The 18,501-nt window shown below is 40.1% G+C and overlaps 1 protein-coding gene and 1 pseudogene across 3 annotated transcripts in view; one reads left to right on the top strand and one right to left on the bottom strand.

Annotated features, from left to right (window-relative positions):
• Nucleotides 1-18,501, bottom strand: part of MYO9A (myosin IXA) — a 391,855-nt gene that overhangs the window by 326,897 nt on the left and 46,457 nt on the right. The gene's annotated exons all lie outside the window — the stretch shown is intronic.
• On the top strand, nucleotides 11,684-12,276 carry LOC101416500 (translation machinery-associated protein 16 pseudogene; annotated as a pseudogene).

Here is an 18,501-nt window from a genome sequence, read left to right on the forward strand (position 1 = left end):
CCTAAAGTAAGGGGGAAATGGAAAGGAGAAATGAGTTTATATGGCTACGAGTATCTAAAAAAGAGTCTGGAGGCTGGCAGAAGGATTGCCCTCATGCACAACTGAGCAGAGTCAGAGAGACAGATAAAGCAGATACAACCACCAGATATTGGTTCCTATGAAGGCTAAAGAGACCCATGAGAGTTATGGTCATGGCCGATGGGGTTTACTACCAGGGCAGATGGCCCCTCTCTGGAAATGGTGTTTATGCGTGATGAATCTGGACTCAGATGGGATCTCCCTTCATAAGACTTTCATACTAATCTGCTGGAGGTGCAGTTAACGTTGGGGTTTAAGATATAGTTAGGGGATTTGAATCTCTGGACTGATAATGTGATAGCCAGGTCCTGAGCCTCAACAGACTCCAGCACCTACAATCTGATTTATTGGACTTACCACACTCAGCTAAGATGGAGTTGAAGAAGGACAATCACCACACCATGGAGCCTAGAGTGATTACAACTGAAAATGGGAGGATGGCAGCCAGCATCCATGTGGAATCTGAGCCTCCTCTTGACATAGAGGTGCAATGGACACAACCAATCCAATGTCCACATAGAAGAGGTGGCATTGGATTGGGAAAAGTGGACATGGTGGACGATGGGTATGGGGAAGGGCAGGAAGAGATGAGAGGTGGGAGCGTATTTGGGACGTGGAGCTGCCCTGGATGGCGCCTCGGGGGTGATCACCGGACATCGTGGATCCTCACAGGGCCCACTGGATGGAATAGAGGAGAGTATGGGCCATGATGTGGACCATTGTCTATGAGGTGCAGAGGTGCCCAAAGATGTACTTACCAAATCCAATGGATGTGTCATGATGATGGGAACGAGTGTTGTTGGGGGGGGGAGAGGGGGGGTGGAGGGGTGGGGTTGAATGGGACCTCACATATATATTTTTAATGTAATATTATTACAAAGTCAATAAAAAAAAAAGAAAAAAAAAAAATTAAACAACAACTTAATCCAAAAAAAAAAAAAAAGATAAAGGCTGCCTAAAACTGTAAGCTCTCCAGTAGCCCTCGCTAGTACCTCCCCCAGCCTGACCAGCTTGGCACAAAGCCAATTCAAACTCACAATACAGACCCCAAGTCTCAGTGCTAGAGCAAGGAGTGGAAGTCTCATGCAGATACTGGGAATATGTATGCCTGGCCCAATCCATCTGGTGATGGCCTGAGGGACTCTTTATCCCAGAACTTACCCTAGGAATAGAAGGCAGCTCACCCTTCTCTCCTACAAAGAACAAGTGGCTGCCTGGGTCACGGGATTGCTAGTTATAGGATATACAGTGCAGTGCCCATGAAGACACTGTTTCCTAGGAAAGAGAGATTACATCCATATAAATGGGGGAATTCCTAGGGCTACATGCACAAAAACAGATCAAGACAGGCGCCCCTATATTTTGGCCTCTGAACTCATTGTATGGATAAGCACTGCAGGGAAGGACTCCCATAAATCAATCTGCAAAGCCTGGGAAAGTGCTTCCTTTTTCCTTCATTTTATATTTTTGTTAGCTTCTGGTATTCAATTAAAGCTTTGCTATAACACTAGCTGGATACAAGTGTAAGGAACAGATGCCTCCCAGTGATAACACACTAAAACAGCAAAATGTCCAGGTTTTAACAAAAGATAACATACACAGAAAAAGGACGCGATGGCCCTGGCAAAAGAGACGATTAAAGCATTAGAAAACATTGACAGGAGGATCAGACCTGGGATGACCGGACAAAGACTTTAAAAATGGTTCTAAATATGATCAAAGACCTAAAGGAAAGCATGGACAAAGATTTAAAGGAAGCAAGGAAAATGATAGATAAAAAAAGAATATCAATAGAGAGATGGAAATTATAAAAATAAACCAGAGATGCTAAAGGAAGTTCTGCAGGTTGAAAGGAAAGGACAGTACACAATACATCAAAGTCACATGAAGAAATAAAGATCTCTGGTGAGAGTAATAACAGGAGTAAACATAAATCCAAGTACTATTCTATTTTTGATTTGTAATTCTACTTTTTACTTCCTACAAGATCTAAAAAGCAAATGCATAAACATAATAAGAAACCAGTGGTTTTGGATTCGTAATGTATAAACATAATTTGTGACAAGAACTACATAAAGATCAGGGGATAGGTATAGGAACATAATTTTGTACACTATTGAAGTTGTTGGTACCAAGCAAACAAGACTGCTACAGATTTAGAATGTTAAATTTAAGCCCCACAGTAACTTCACAAAAAGTATCAGAAAGAATACAAACTCATAGAGACAGAAATTAGATTACAGGTTACCCAGAAGGAGTGAGCAAGGAGAATAGGGAGTTAATGCAAAATGGATATAGGATTTCTGTTTGGGGAGATGGGGAAGTTTTAGTAATAGAAGATAGTGAGGATACTATTACATAGTGAATGTGATTAATCTCAATGAATGTTACAGTTGAAGTGGGTGAGATGGGAAATATTATCGAAGGAAAGGAGGGTGCAAGGTAGGGTGAAGAGAATATGAGAGAGTGGAAGGAGGGGGTGAGAGAGACAGAGACAGAGAAAGAAACTTTCCTTCTTGAAACTCTGCCCTACATGATATTTATATCTTCTTGTAGTTTTCCTGATATGCTTATTTCTTTTCTATTCACTTTTTTTTAAAAAAAGATTTATTTATTTATTTAATTCCCCCCACCCCACCCCACCCCCCGGTTGTCTGTTCTCTGTGTCTATTTGCTGCATCTTGTTTCTTTGTTCGCTTTTGTTGTCGTCAGCGGCACGGGAAATGTGGGCGGCGCCATTCCTGGGCAGGCTGCACTTTCTTTCGCGCTGGGCGGCTCTCCTTACGGGGCGGGGCGCACTCCTTGTGCGTGGGGCTCCCCTACGCGGGGAACACCCCTGCATGGCAGGGCACTCCTTGCGCGCATCAGCACTGCGCATGGGCCAGCTCCACACGGGTCAAGGAGGCCCGGGGTTTGAACCGGGGACCTTCCATGTGGTAGACGGACGCCCTAACCACTGGGCCAAGTCCGTTTCCCTCTATTCACTTTTATAACTCTTTTACCACTCCCTCACTTTAAAGGTAAAAATAACACTCCAAGGATCTGGTCTCAACCCAGGGCTCTTCTAGCTGGATAATTTATATCCAGTCCTCTAATTCTACCTATAATTCATATGTTTATGTACTATCAAAAGATGCTTTTAACTGAGTGGTTGTGACAGAAACTTTGCTGTAACACTAGCCCTTTACAGAAAAAGTCTCTCCACCTCTGTTCTAGATTAATCACTAAAAACATAGGAAAAAATATATACAATTTCTCAACTAATACAGTGAAAAAATGGAATGGTAAAAATTAATCATCCAGGGAAATGCATGTGGCTCAACCAACTGGGCTCCCTCTACCATATAGGAAGTCTAGGGTTTGATGCCCAGAGCCTCCTGGAGAGGGCAAGCTGGCCCACACGGAGTGCCAGTCCACGCAGGAATGTGGCCCCACGCAGGAGTGCTGCCCTGCATGGGAATGCTGCCCCATGCAGGTAAGCCACCCTGCAGAGGAGTGTTGGCCAACGCAGACAGCTGGCGCAGCAAGGTGATACAACAAGAGACACAGAGAAGAGAAAATAAAAAGACATAGCAGAACAGGTGATAAGGCGATGCAAGAGAGTAATCGTCTCTCTCCCACTCCGGATGGTTCCAGGATCAATTCCCAGAGCTACCTAATGAGAATACAAGCAGACATAGAAGAACACACAGCAAATGGACAGAGAGAGCGGACAACAGGGGCGAGGGGGTGGGAGCACAGGGCAGGAAGGGGAAGGAGAAATAAAAATAAATCCTAAAAAAACAAAAAAAAAAACGTAATCATCCAAATTGATTTGTTTAAAAAAATATAATCATCCAAAAAAAAGCCAAGAAAGAAGAAAAAAGTTAAAACAGATGGGACAGAAAGCAAATAGCAAATTTAAAAACTAAATAGTAATTCTTTTAAATGTAAATGTTACAGTTAAAGGCAAAGATTCTCAGACCAGATTTTTTTTTCAATTCTACTATAAGCTGTTTTTAGTAGACACACATCTATAACATGAGAACACAGAATTTGGAAAGGAAAAGGGATAGATATATCATGCAAAGAGTAGCCAAAAGAAAGAAGCGTAATAAAAATAGTATCAAACAAAATGGAAAAAGAAATTTGAATAAATAAATTTATTTATCTCTTAGGTCCTTTCTAGCACTTACAAACTTTTATTCAAGGTTTAGACATGAGAATAAAACTCTCTGGATGTCACTGGTAATCTTAAAGTGAAGATGTGGGAAAGACTAAGTTAAGGAGAACATGATAAAGTTACAAGCAAGAAGACAAGCAGGTGTTAATAAACCTGCTATAAAGAAAAGATGGGAAACAGTGTGAGAGAAATGTGGGGAGCATATCTTTATGATCATCAATAGGATCAAGTAGAGAAGCAGAAACCAAACACTAAAGAAAAAGTAGGTCCAAGTGATGAGTCAAGGTCCTTGAATAAGCAAGACTGTTCATTTCAGAAAAACAAAAAAATACTACTTCTTTTTCTGAAAGAATGAAAAGTAAGAGGATGGGCAGAGAAACAAAATTTGAAGAAAAATATGACAAGAGTGCATTTCAACTGATCTTCATCACTAGATGGAATACTAGACTCCCACAATGTGTATTAGCCTAGAAAGGGTTACCCAGAGCTGCTGGCAGCCATATTCCCTGAGTACATAGAAGAAGCCTCTCTGCAGTAAAAGAAAATGAAACACAGCAAATCTTTATCAGCATTGTTTGGGCCACCAAATACAGCTGTGCCTCAAGTTAGCTCAACCACTAAACTTCCTTGCTCAGTGTGCCAAACAATTTCCTTTTAATCTTTGAGCCATTTTTGAGTTGGTTCTCTGTTCTCCGCAATCAAAGGAACCCACTAAAATAGCATTTCATTGGAATACTCTTTGGGAATATTGGCATCCCTTGCTATCCAAAGTTCTGATATCCCAAAATCTTACACTAAACTCAGGAACCAAATATATTTGAATAGATTTATGGACACTTCCTTCAATGTCTTGTTATAAACTATATAAAACTGGGGAATCAAATACATTCAAATAAGATTATTACCCCTCTGAAATCCAAATTCCCTCTCCAAACCAAAGAATTAAGCAAATTTGGACAGTGAGGGATTCTTGTGATGCCAAGCATGCAGCAATACAGAAAGGGATTTATAATACAATGTCAAATGAAAAAAGAAAAAAAAAGTAGACTATGAAATTGTATATGAAGGAACACATACATTAGAAAATGGACAAAAACATTGCTTTTGGGAAATCTTCAAAATTTACTTTTACAGTTTTCACCAAAAATAATCTGAAATACGCTACTTCATTTGAGTTGAAGAGCAATTGTCTGAGATGACCAAACTGTTACTTTTCAGATAAGAAAATTAAGACTTAAAGAGTAAAAAGGGGCCTAAAGTTTATAAGAATTACCTTAAAATAAAATGGCATTTCAAGCCAGCAGAAAAAAGATTGCTCAATAAATGATATGCAGATAAACAACTGCAAAAATAAAATATGACAATGCATATAATGAATTAAGCACATTAATGGCACTTACATAGCAATCAGACATTGCTGTACTTTTATGAAGAAAATTTAATATTGTTTTCATTCCCTAACCCAGTGTAGTTCTTCAAAAGTATAGTTAACAGGGAAACAATGTGGTGAGAACCACAATGTGTAAATTGCTTTAAATTAGTAGGGTGTGGTTCAGAACAGGCCAGTTTATGATGTTATTCACTGGACTGAGTTAGAAGGGACAAATTATAGAGGAACACTGTGGTAAAGAAAGAAAAGAGAGTTAGGGAATACAGAGTTTCATTTAAATTAGAAGTTTAGCTAAAAAGATAAAAATAAAGATTTTAAATGCAGTGTTTGTTCTATCTGAAGTAGTCTAACAAAATTTTCAAAAAAATTACAGTAATGTTGGTTTTTTTTCGGGGGGGGGTACCCTACACATTCAGAGAACCTTCCCTAGTAACGAACTACAGAAATGACCAAATGTACAGTCTTCGCTTTTGCTGTTTTATCAAGTTCTCAAGTTTACTGTCCAGGAAGGAAAAAAAGTATCCTTTCTATCATACTTGCTTTATGGAAGGAATCTATTGATGAATGTTAGTAAGGAGGACCATACATTACTGTAACAGGAAGAGGAAAGAATCAGGTACATATATGTCTAAAAAATAAAAAATCTAACTTTACTGCTGGAAAAAAAAAACTCAAAGCAAAGGTCTCACAAGTACCTGTATAAAGGAGACCATTGTACTATCAAGACAGGGTTCATTTTAAAAAACTGTAAATTTTATGCAAGAGAATTATTAAACATTTTGAACTTATTTTAGATAAGTAACTACAGAAAAGTGCTGTTCCAAAACTAATACCCATGTTTCTCCATTCTTTAAAATAATTAAAACGTTCTACAAATAATTAGCCTACTAATGTATAATCACATATATAAACATATGTAACTTATTTAGACATGTAAACATTTAGATTTTTAAACTTTATAAACCATGTGTTTTATAGAAATTTATTTTCAAAAGCCCCTTAATAATCTTTTGACTTTTATCATTTGTGGCAGAGACAAACTAAATGCTCTACAAAACTCATTTCTTTCCCTTTCTGGGAATAAAGCCAGACAATATTTCCTAGTCTATCTTAAAATTGCATGTGGCCATGTGACCAGGCCCTAGGTCAATGGTATATGGGGAGAGGTGATGTACATCCCCTCTGAGCCAAGCCAGTAAAAGCCGTATAAAGGGCCTCTCTCTTCTGGTATGCCAGAAGGACACAGAGGATCTAGTGCTAGGCATTAAGGCCCTAAGGGATGACAGGGCCACTAGGTGGAAGGAGACAGGGTCCCAAATGCACAGAGAGCAGAGCACCCCTCATCACTTTACCCCATCCATCTATACTGAACCTATGATGAAACTGAGAAGTAAGCTTTTATTATGTACAGCCACCAATACTTGGGAGTTATTCAGTTACATCAGTTAACCAACACTACTGTAAAACTTTTTCAAACCGTCCCCCTTTATAAATTCTGTAAGGAAATTCCTCCTATATTCAATCCATCAGTATGTACTATAGGTTTACCTTCAAAATATATTCTGAATCTAACCATTTTTACCATTCCCCACTCTACCACTCACTTCAAGAACTCAATTAAAGAATATGGCATCTTTGTTTCTAGCCTCCCCGACAGTCTATTTTCCACATAGCAGGCAAAGTTTTCTTTTTCTTAAAAGTAATCAGATCATGCCACTCTCCTGTTCAAAATCCTCCAATAACTTTCCATAACATAAATAAAATTGAAATTTCTTACTGTGCCATAGAAGGCCCTACATGATGTGAAGCCCTCCATATACTTCGCTCCAGCCTCACTGGTCTTTTTTCTGTTTAAGCTTAGTTCTGCTTTAGGGTCTTTACACTTGGTTCCTATTCCCTCTGCATGGACCTTCTTTCATATCACTAAGATCTCTGATCAAATGTCAACTCTTCAGAAAGGCTTTTGCTTACCACCCTGCCTAAAATAACCCTCTAACCCCAACCTCCATCATTCTGTTCTTCTTATCCTGATTTACTTTTAATCAGAGAACTTAAAGCACTATGTAAAATTTTATTTGTGTTTTTTGTTTATTATCTGACTTCCCACTAAAAGGTAAAAGACTCCCTTTTTTAACACCAGTAACCACAGCTCAAAAATATATTTGTTGAAGAAATAAACAAATTCATATACACATTAATATATTTTAGCAATCATTTTTATGGCTTAAAGGTAGTCAATTTTTTATTATGGCTTAAAGGTAGCCAGTTTTTTAAACTTCACTATAGCTTTTTAGCCTTTTTCCTACTGACTTTCTGATCTATCTCCATATATAATCTGTATATGACACTTAGCTGACTTCCTATAAGAGCTATTTTCAATAATAAATTGATAATGTCTGGCTATAAAAATGAGCAAGTAATCAAAGTGCTTTCCTAAGAGGTAAATCAGTGTTTTGCTCATTCAGAAGCATGCCTAGCAATATATATACAGAAAAGTAGGGTTTAGAAACAAAGGTTAACTATTGGTCACTTTATGTGGCTCTGTTTAACCTCAAGAATACTGCTAAACGATGGAGTTTTCAAAATCCTAATAGTAAAGGAGCAAGAAATCAGAAAGAATTTTTTTAAATGAAGAACTGATCATCTGAATTCATATATTCATATATTTACAGTCATAAACAGAATATTACTCAGCATTTAAAAAGAACAAACTATTGAAACCAGCAAGATGGCAGCAGAATAAGGTGCTCCTAGAGTCAGCTAATTCTGCAGGGCAGTTAGTAATTACCCAGAGCTATCTAAAGCAACTATTTGGGAGCTCCAGGAGACCAGAAGAGGATCCTGCAATATCCTTCAAAGAATGGAAGAAGGAGACTGACCACCTGCAGAGAAGATTCGTGAGTAGAGCACTCCACACAGAAGAGGCAGGTGCCCATCTTCCACTGGCAGTGTAAGTTATTCCATGGCTGGAATTGGAACTCTGTTTCCCAAAAGGGGGGAGGAAGAGACAGTTGGGCACCAACTTTGGCTGATCAGTAAATTCGCTTGCTAAAGTAAAACCTAAGAACAGCTAAAGTGTGAATCTGCCCAAGCCATAAAGAGGCCAGGAGCTGCCATTTTCACTCCACCCCCAGCACGAGGGGAAGCAGGGCTGATTGAAAATCACAGTAAGGGTAGGGACAGGCTTCTTTCCAACCAGACTGGATTGCAGCTGTAGCCTAAGCCCCAGACCTACCTCTGGCAGTGAAGCTGTGGGGACCTGCACCAGCCTCTCTGGGTAAATGCAGATATATTCAGCTAGCACAGACTGAATAGTCGGACACCTGGGTATCCATCCTCACAACCCAATAAGATAGGAGAGGAGCTGTGTTTCCTCAGCCTCTCCATGCAACTGCAGGCACTTTAAGCCCACACTAACTGATTTGTTGAGTGCCTTCAATTCCATCTCCACCCCTCCAACCCCATTGGATAGGAGAGGGCTAGGGTTTCTTCAGCCTGTCTGGAAAACTGCAGGCACTTTCAGCCCACGCAGACTGGATACTCAGGCACCTGTAGCTCCATTCCTGGCTCCCAAAAGGATAAGAAGGGAGCTGTGTTTCCTCAGTCTCTTTGGATAACTGTAAGTGCTTTTAGCCCACACAGACTGAATAGTCAGATACCTATAGCTCCATCCCTGCCCCCAAATAAGGCAGAAGGGCAGTTGTGTTTCTTCAGTCTTTCCAAGCAACAGCAGGCACTTTTGCCCTGCAAGGCCTGGACTGGTGGGTACCTGTGGATCCACCCCCACAGCTCAATAGGATAAGAGGGGGCTGGTATATCCTCAGCCTCTACAAACAATGGCAGTTACTCTCAGCCTACAGGGACTGAATTGCTGGGTACCTGTGGATCTACTCCCAACACCCAATAGGATAGGAGGAAGCTGGTGTTTCCTTGGTCCCTCTGTTGACAGTGTCTGTTGAAAGTTTCAACAGATACTTTCAGCCTACACGGACTGAACTGTTGGACATCTCTGGGGACAGTACTCCCCCAGCCTCTTAGGGCTACAGCAGGTACTTTGGGCCCACATGAATTAGATATTTGGGCAGCCCAAAAGGTCGAGTCCAACCCTGGTTGGGGTTGGGGGGGAGGTGTATAGTTACGTCAGTCTACTTGGGCATCTATGGTAATTTTGGACCTGCACAGCATGGACTGCTGGCCACACCTGCAGTTCCATCCCTGCCCCTGTCAGGGGAGGAATGAGCGTGAAGCTTCACCACTCTCTCTGGGCAGCTACAGATGGTTTAGCCTGCATGACTTAGATTATTATAAATGGTTGTGGCTCTGTTCCTACCCCTGACAAAGGAAAAAAATGAAAAACGCTTCATCAGTCCCAGAGGCAACATGGGCAGCTTCAGCCTCCAGAGCTTACAGTACCAACTACATCCTTCGCTCCTACTACACCACCAGCAGGAGAGAAAGGGCAAGAAAGCCCTAAACTGAAGAGAGGAACTGGACCCAGAATAAATACATCTATTAAGTCAGATGCCAAGACAGCAACAAAAAATTAGAATCCATATCAAGAAACAGGAAGACGTTGCCCAGTTAAAAGAACAAGATAAGCCTCCAGACGACAAAAAAGTTGAGACAACTAATTATAGATGTTCAAACAAATCTCCTTAATAAATTCAATGAGATAGCTAAAGAGATTAAAGATATTAACAAGAGGCTTTATAACCTTAATATCTATATATGCCTTCAAATTCTTCTTTGTGCTCACCAAATATATTTAAGACATTGAAAAAGGAAAAATTGCCAACCAAGAATCTTATATCTGGCAAGACTGCCTTTAAAAAATGAGGGCGAGTTTAAAACATTCACAGATAAACAGAAACTGAGGGAGTTTATAATAAAGAGATAGGCTTTGCAGGAAATACTAAAGGGAGTGTTACAGCCAGAAAAGAAAAGAGAGAAGAGAGAAGCCTGGAAGAGAGTCTAGAAATGAAAATGGTATCAGTAAAAGTAACTAGAAGTGTCTAAAGAGTGCAAATAACACATGACAGATAAAATGCAAAGGTCAAAATGCATGAAATAAGAACTGCCTTTACAGTAATAACATTGAATGTTAATGATTTAAATTCCCTGTAGCTGTTTGATATTATTTATGAATTCCGAAAAGATAAATTATTTTTGTAAATTGGTCTGTTCCTCTGGGAGTGATACCCTTTGTATTAGATTCAGCTGAGACACCTTTGATTAAATTATGTTAAGGTGAGGGCTTTGATTCGATCTTGTCATTAGGGTGTGTAGGGCTGAGTCCCTGTCCCCTTGGTGGGTTATAATATAAATGGATACTCAATCAAGAAGATAAGAAAAGAGATTGACAGGAAGAGAGAGTACTCCATTAACATGGCCCCAGGTAGAGAGATGAGTCATTTCCCTGATAGTTTGCAGCTGACATTGTGAAGAGACCAGAGGAGCTGAGCCTGGACAGAGAGACGAGCCCTATGTCAACCTACAGCTGAGATCAGAAGAAGCTGAAATCACAGAGCCATAAGAGGGAAAAGGAAGGCTGAACCCTCATGAACATTGCCGGCCATCTTGCTTCAACACATGGCAACAGAGTTTGGTAAAGAAGCAACCTTGAGTTGGAATCTTAGGGCCTTGTAATTGTAAGCTCTTACCCTAAATAAATAGGCTTTACAGAAGTCAACAGATTTCTGGTACTTTGCATCAGCACCCCTTTTGGCCATATAGAATTTGGTACCAGGAAAGTGGGGTTGTACTTTTGCAATTACCAAAATGCTCAAACAGTTTTATAAATGGGTAAGGGGTATTTTTCAGAGGAATTGTGAGACACTTGATAGAAAAAGTCTAGACTGCTTTGAAGAGACTGTTGGTAGGAATATGGACACTAAAGAGAATTCTGATAAGGCCTTAGAAGTAAATGGAAAACTTCCAGGAAGATGGCAGACTAGGAAGACATGGGAACTTCTCTGGGAATATTACCCACTGTTGTCTGTGCAACTTGCCCCTTCTGAAGCACAGAGGCCCACTGTGGTCGCAAGGACATCCTCATGCCTAAGGCATCAAAGAGAAAAAGTACAGGAAGAGAAAAAGAAATCATCCATCCATATAGTAAAAAAGCAGCTCAAATTATGAGAAAGGCCCACAAACAAGAAAAAAAGAAAAGATTAAAGAATGAAAAAGCCTTGCATCTCAACATTACTGGTGAAAAACTACAGTGGTTTCACAATCATCTTGATCCCAAAAAAGTAGGATATTCAAAGCAGACACTTGTGAATTAATCGAAAGATATTTAAATAGATTCAGCAATGAACTGGAGCAGACTGAGTTACATAACAGCATCAAAGACAGGCAGGGAAGGAGGCACCATTCCCAAGGGACAGTCATCAAGCAGACGATGGCACAGGAAAAGCAGCCACATGAAGGATATGGCCTTGAGATTCCAGACAATGTTAATGTGGGTGATCTGAAAACTTTTAGGGAAGAAATTGCCAAACATTAAAATAAGGAAAATCTGTGCTAACGATGCAGTTCCCAAGGAGTGCAAGAGGAAAAATATTCTATCTGTGGACAAAGATTTAGGTGAACTGCAACTAAAAGATGAAACAGATGACTCAGATGGGAAATGACTGCAGTGGACTAAATGTCTTTGTTTAAATAATTTGAGAGCTTCAAGTTATACTCAATGAATACTCAAGTTATACTCAATCTAGATACAGGAATTTGCTGTTAGACCAGTCTCTTACATAAAGAGAGTCCTGTTTTTAGTTTCAAAAAATAATGTTATGATTTTATTTAAAAACCAAGGTTGCTTTATCACTTACATTATGATGCTAAAATGGATATGAAATGATCGCCAAGACCTATTTAACGTGAATTTCCAGGAGTGTATGGTAGTGTGATATGAATAAGGACAGACAATGTTGAAATTTTTTACCTCACATTTACTGACAACTGTCTAATCTCACATTTTGGAGCATGGACAGCATTCTTTTCAAAAAGGGTCCTGTGGATACTTCTTGAGCTGTGACGACGGCAATATGGTCTTTCAGCAATAGTACCACACTAATCCTCCTATTAAATATTAAACCTAACTTTTTGTTATAAAATAGGGAAAATGTGATGCAGAATTCATATAGGCTGTTTGATTTTACATTAATTATATTTATCTTCTAAGCCAGAGTTAAACAGTTAAAAAAAAAATAACTCACTTGTTAGGTTGATCTCTCACATTTAATCTCTAATCTTTCAACAAAGGAGATAAATGATTTCAAAATCCTTTTGATTGCATATTATTTTCTGCTTCCTCATTGTGAGAAACAGGTTTTGTTTGTGGAAATATGGCTAAATTGGTCATCACAGATTATCGATTTTTTAATGGTGCATTTTTGTGTTTTCCTCTGATAGACAGGTTAAACTGACATATAATTAAATATTTCAAGTGTCAGAAAAAACACGGATGTGTAGAATTTTCTTCATGGAATTCATTATATAACAACTTTTAGTCTATTTTTAAATGAAAAATGGGGGTGTATTGAATATTTTCAAGAAAGGAAAATCATTAATATTGTATGAGGTTAACTAGATGTCAACGAAGTCTTATTAACAATCTAAAGTGTTCTAACTTTTTTATGAAAATTAAAGATAAAATTTATTTCCGTTAAAAAAAGAAGAGATGGGAATTTCTTCTCCTCCTGAAAAATAACTAGAGGACAGCCTGAAACGGCCTAGAAAAAAGATCTTGTAGGGTTCTGGACACTAGGGAAAGACTGGACACTGCCCAGAACAGAGAGGGACAAAGGAGGAGAACTGCAACAGCAAAACTGTGAGTTGAAACCAGTGGTGCTAATGCTGGCACTCTTCCCCACAATAAAGACACTTTAGAATTCTTAGGCCTCTGAGTTGACTTCTAGTCAGGACTGATTGTTGAAGACACACCTCCCCAGGAAAGTGGAGCAAAAGGGACACAGCCTAAGGCTAACTCAGCTCTTGACCCAAAAATTTGGTCTGCTGTGTTCCACAAGGCCTTTCAGGCCAGGTGGAGCTGTGCCATTGTTGCCTTAGGAGCCTGTAACAGACTAAAGAAGTCTGATCCTCCCAATCTCCTTCTCTACTAACTTGGACTGATTACTGAGGACACAGAGGGGAGTGGAATTATTTCCTACACGGGGGAAAAAGGAGGAGACTACAAGAGAAGGCTGGAGAACTATTTCTGAGAAAGTTTCAATTAAAAGGTTCTTAGCCTCCAGGTAGGAACCTCTATCACATTGATCTGGTCTGTGTTATAGCAAAAACACTCCAACCAGGCATTAAAGTGAGAGGGCTGCCAAAGACCACCATCTGCTGACAGGACAAGGTAGTGCAGTGAGAAAATTAAAAATGGGTAAGTTAGAGAGGCTTTTTCTAACCTTATACCCTCCCTCCCAAGGCCGTAAGAAGCAGGTCTGCAACTCCTTACTGGACTCAGAGCCCAGTTTTGAGCAACTAACAGGAACAATCTTAACAATCCAAGTCAAAAAGAGAATCAAAGAGTAGCAGTAATACACAGTCTCCTACCATTAACTCTCTATAAAAGAGAAACAAATTGAGCATCTAAGTAAATTACATCCTAATCACATGTCTAGATATCAGCAAAAAATTATGAACCATACTAAGAAAATGGAAGACATTGCCCAGGAAAAGGAATATATCAAACCCCAGAAGAGACGCAGGATTTGAGAGAACTACTTAATGAGATGGGCACAAATTTCCAAAATCAAAGTAATGAGTGGAAAGACAATATGGCTAAAGAAATGAACAACATCAAGAAAACACTGAGCTAGCACAAAGAATTAGAAACCCGTAACAGAAAAGTAACAAGAGCTCATGGGAATGAAAGGCACAATAGGTGAGATGAAAAACACATTAGAGGCATACAAAAGCAGACTCAAAATGGCAGAAGAAAGAATAAGTGATACCAAAGACAGAACAGCTGAAATTGAAGAAAGAGGGAAGCAGATGTGGCTCAACTGACAGAGGATTCGCCTACCATATGGGAGGTCCAGGGTTTGAACCCAGGGCCTCCTGGCCCATGTGATGAGCTGGCCTACACACAGCCCTGCCGTGTGCAAGGGGTGCCGTGCCACACAGGGGTGTTCCTCGCATAGGGGAGCCACACGTGTAAGGAGTGTGTCCCTCAATGAGCCACCCTGCAAGAAAAAGCGCAGCCCGCCTAGGAGTGGCGCTGCACACATGAAGAGCTGATGCAGCAAGATGACGCAACAAAAAGAGACAGATTCCCAGTACTGCCAAGAATGCAAGCAGACACAGAAGAACACACAGCAAATGGACAGAGAGAGCAGACAACTGGGGGGGAGGGAGAAATAAATAAAAATAAATCTTTAAAAAAAAAACAGAAATTGAAGAAAGAAAAGAAGTGAGGGAGAAAAGGAGAAAACTGAACAGGGGCTCAGGAAGTTGAATGACAGCACAAAACGCAACAACATACAAGTCACTGGAGTTCCAGAAGGAGAAAAAAAAGGAAAAGGGTCAGAAAAAGTATTTGACGAAATAATAGCTGAAAATTTTCCAACTCTCACAAAAGAAATGAACCTACATTTCCAAGAAGCCCACTGTACCCCAATCAGAATAAATCTGAACAGACCTACACCAAGACACACACTACTCAGAATTTCAAAGATAAAGAGAAAATTCTGAGGGCAGCAAGGGAAAAGCAAACCATCACATACAAGGGACACTCAGTAAGACTTAGCGCAGATTTATCATCAGAAACCATGGAAGCAAGAAGATAGTGCTATGATACAACCAGGAGAATAAAAGAGAAAAACTGCCAGCCAAGAATTCTGTATCCAGTAAAATAGTCCTTAAAATATGAAGGTGAGTGTAAATTATTCACAAACAAACAGAAACTAAGAGAGTTCATAAAAAAGAACCCACCTTTGCAGGAAATACTAAAGGAAGCTTTAGAGCCTGAAAGAAAAAGATAGGAGAGAGAGGCTTGGAGGAGAGCGTAGAAGAAAAAAATACCAGAAAGGATAACCAAAGAGTAAAAAGACAGATGAAACTTTGATAAGACATATGAAAACCAAAGAATAAAATGGTGGAAGTAAATAATGCATTAACAGTAACATCATGGAATACGAATGGATTAAACTCACCAATCAAAAGATACAGGCTGGGAAGCAGATGTGGCTTAAGCAATTTGGCTCTGGCCTATCACATGGGAGGTCCCTGGTTCTGTTCCTGTGCCTCCTATACAAGATAGTGTGCTGGCGCAACAGGCAGGCATGACAAGCTGACACAACAAGACACACAAGAAGAAAACATAATGAGAGACACAACAAAGCAGGGAACGGAAGTTCCCAGTGCCTCCTAAAGAAGACAGTGAGCTGATGCAATGGGCAGAAGCGGCAAGCTGACATAACAAGAGGATGTGAGAAAAGACAAAGGGAGGAAAAGCATAATGAGAGACACAGCAAAGCAGGGAGTGGAGGTGGCACCACCTTCCCACACTGGAGGTCCTGGGTTTGGCTGCAGGTGCCTCCTAAAGAAACAAAGACAATGAACAGACACAGCAAATGCAAAACCATGGTGGGGAGGGGAGAAATAAATAAATAAATGTGTTTTTTAAAAAGATACGGGCTGACAGAATGGATAAAAAACATGAGTCATCCTTATGATGCATACAAGAGACTTAACTTAGACCCAGGTATACAAACCAGTAGAAACTGAAAGGTTGGAAAAAGATACTCCATGCAAATAGTAATCAAAAAACAGCGGGGTAGCTATACAAATATCACACAACACAGACTTTAAATGTAAAAAAATTATAAGAGATACAGGAGACCACTATATATTTATAAAAGGGACAATCCACCAGAAAGAAATAACAGTCATAAATATCTATGCACCTAACCAGGGTGCTCCAAAATAAATTAAACGAACTCTGGCAAAACTGAAGGGAGAAAGAGACAATTCTACAATAATCGTTGAAGACTTCAACATACCATTCACATCGTTAGATAGAACAACTAGACAGAAGAATAACAAGGAAAAAGACAACCTGAACAATATGATAAACGAGTTAGACCTAACAGACAAATACAGAATATTGCATCCAAACTCAGCAGGTTATACATTCATCTCAAGTGCCCCTGGATCCCTCTCAAGGAAAGACCACGTTAGGGCACAATGCAGCTCTCAATAAATGTAAAAAGACTGAAATTATACAAAGCACCTTATCAAATCATAAAGGAATGAAACTGGACATCAATAAAAGACAGGAAAGTGGAAATCAGTGATAGATTGGAAAAATAGACCCATCATTCTAAAGAACATAGATGCAAAAATTCTCCAAATCTGTGGAGGCTAAACAATACACTCAATAATCAGTGGGTCAGGGAAACGGACTTGGCCCAGTGGTTAGGGCATCCGTCTACCACATGGGAGGTCCACGGTTCAAACCCTGGGCCTCCTTGACCCGTGTGGAGCTGGCCCATGCGCAGTGCTGATGCGCGCAAGGAGTGCTGTGCCACGCAGGGGAGCCCCACGCACAAGGAGTGCACCCCGTAAGGAGAGTTGCCCAGGGCAAAAGAAAGTGCAGCTGCCCAGGAATGGCGCCACCCACACTTCCCGTGCCGCTGACGATAACAGAAGCGGACAAAGAAGTAAGACGCAGCAAATAGACACAGAGAACAGACAACCGGGGGGTGGGGGTTGGGGCATGGAATTAAATAAATAAATAAATAATCAGTGGGTCAAAGAAGAGGTTGTAAGTGAAATCAGTAAGTATACTGAGACAAATGAAAACAAAAACACAACTTATCAAAACTTATGGGAGGGAAGCGGAGTTGGCCCAATGGATAGGGAGTCCTTCTATCACGTGGGAGGTCTGCGGTTCAAACCCTGGGCCTCCTTGACCCGTGTGGAGCTGGCCCGTGCGCAGTGCTGATGTGCGCGAGGAGTGCCATGCCACGCAGGGGTGCCCCCCGCATAGGGGAGCCCCACGCGCAAGGAGTGCGCCCCGTAAGGAGAGTCGCCCAGCACGAAAGAAAGTTCAGCCTGCCCAAGAATGGCACCACACACTCGGAGAGCTGACGCAGCAAGATGACACAACAAAAAGAAACACAGATTCCCGTGCTGCTGACAGGAAGAGAAGCAGACAAAGTAGAACATGCAGCAAATGGATACAGAGAACAGACAACTGGGGGGGGGCAGGAAGGAGAGAGAAATAAATAAAAATAAATCTTGAAAAAAAAAGCTTATGGGATACAGTGAAATCAGTCTTGGCAGGGAAATTTATAGCTCTACATGCCTGTATTAAAAAAAGAGAGCTAAACTCCAAGATTTAACTGATCAACTAGAGAAACCAGAAAAAGAACAGCAAACCAATCCCAAAGCAAGCAGAAGGAAAGAAATAATAAAGATTAGAGCAGAAACAGATGAACTTGAGAAAAAAAAATAGAGAAAATCAACAAAATCAAAATCTGATTCTTTAAGAAGATTAATAAAATTGACAAACTCCTACCTAGACTAACAAAGAAAAAAAGAGAAGATGCAAATAAATACAATCAGAAATGAAAAAGGTGAAGTTACGATTGACCCAATAGAAATAAAAAGGATCATAAGAGGTTATTATGAGAAACTGTATGCCAACAAACAAGACAACCTAGATGAAATGGACAAATTCCTAGAAAAGCACTACCAACACTGATGCTACAAGAAATACAAGAACTTAACAAACCAATCACATTTAAAGACATTGACTCCATCATCAAAATCACCCAACGAAGAAAATTCCATGACCAGATGGCTTCCCAGGTGAAGTCTCCCAAATATTTCAAAAAGAATTAACACCAAACCTATTTAA

Source organism: Dasypus novemcinctus, chromosome 3 (assembly GCF_030445035.2).
Source record: "Dasypus novemcinctus isolate mDasNov1 chromosome 3, mDasNov1.1.hap2, whole genome shotgun sequence".
In the NCBI taxonomy this organism is placed as follows: Eukaryota; Metazoa; Chordata; class Mammalia; order Cingulata; family Dasypodidae; genus Dasypus; species Dasypus novemcinctus.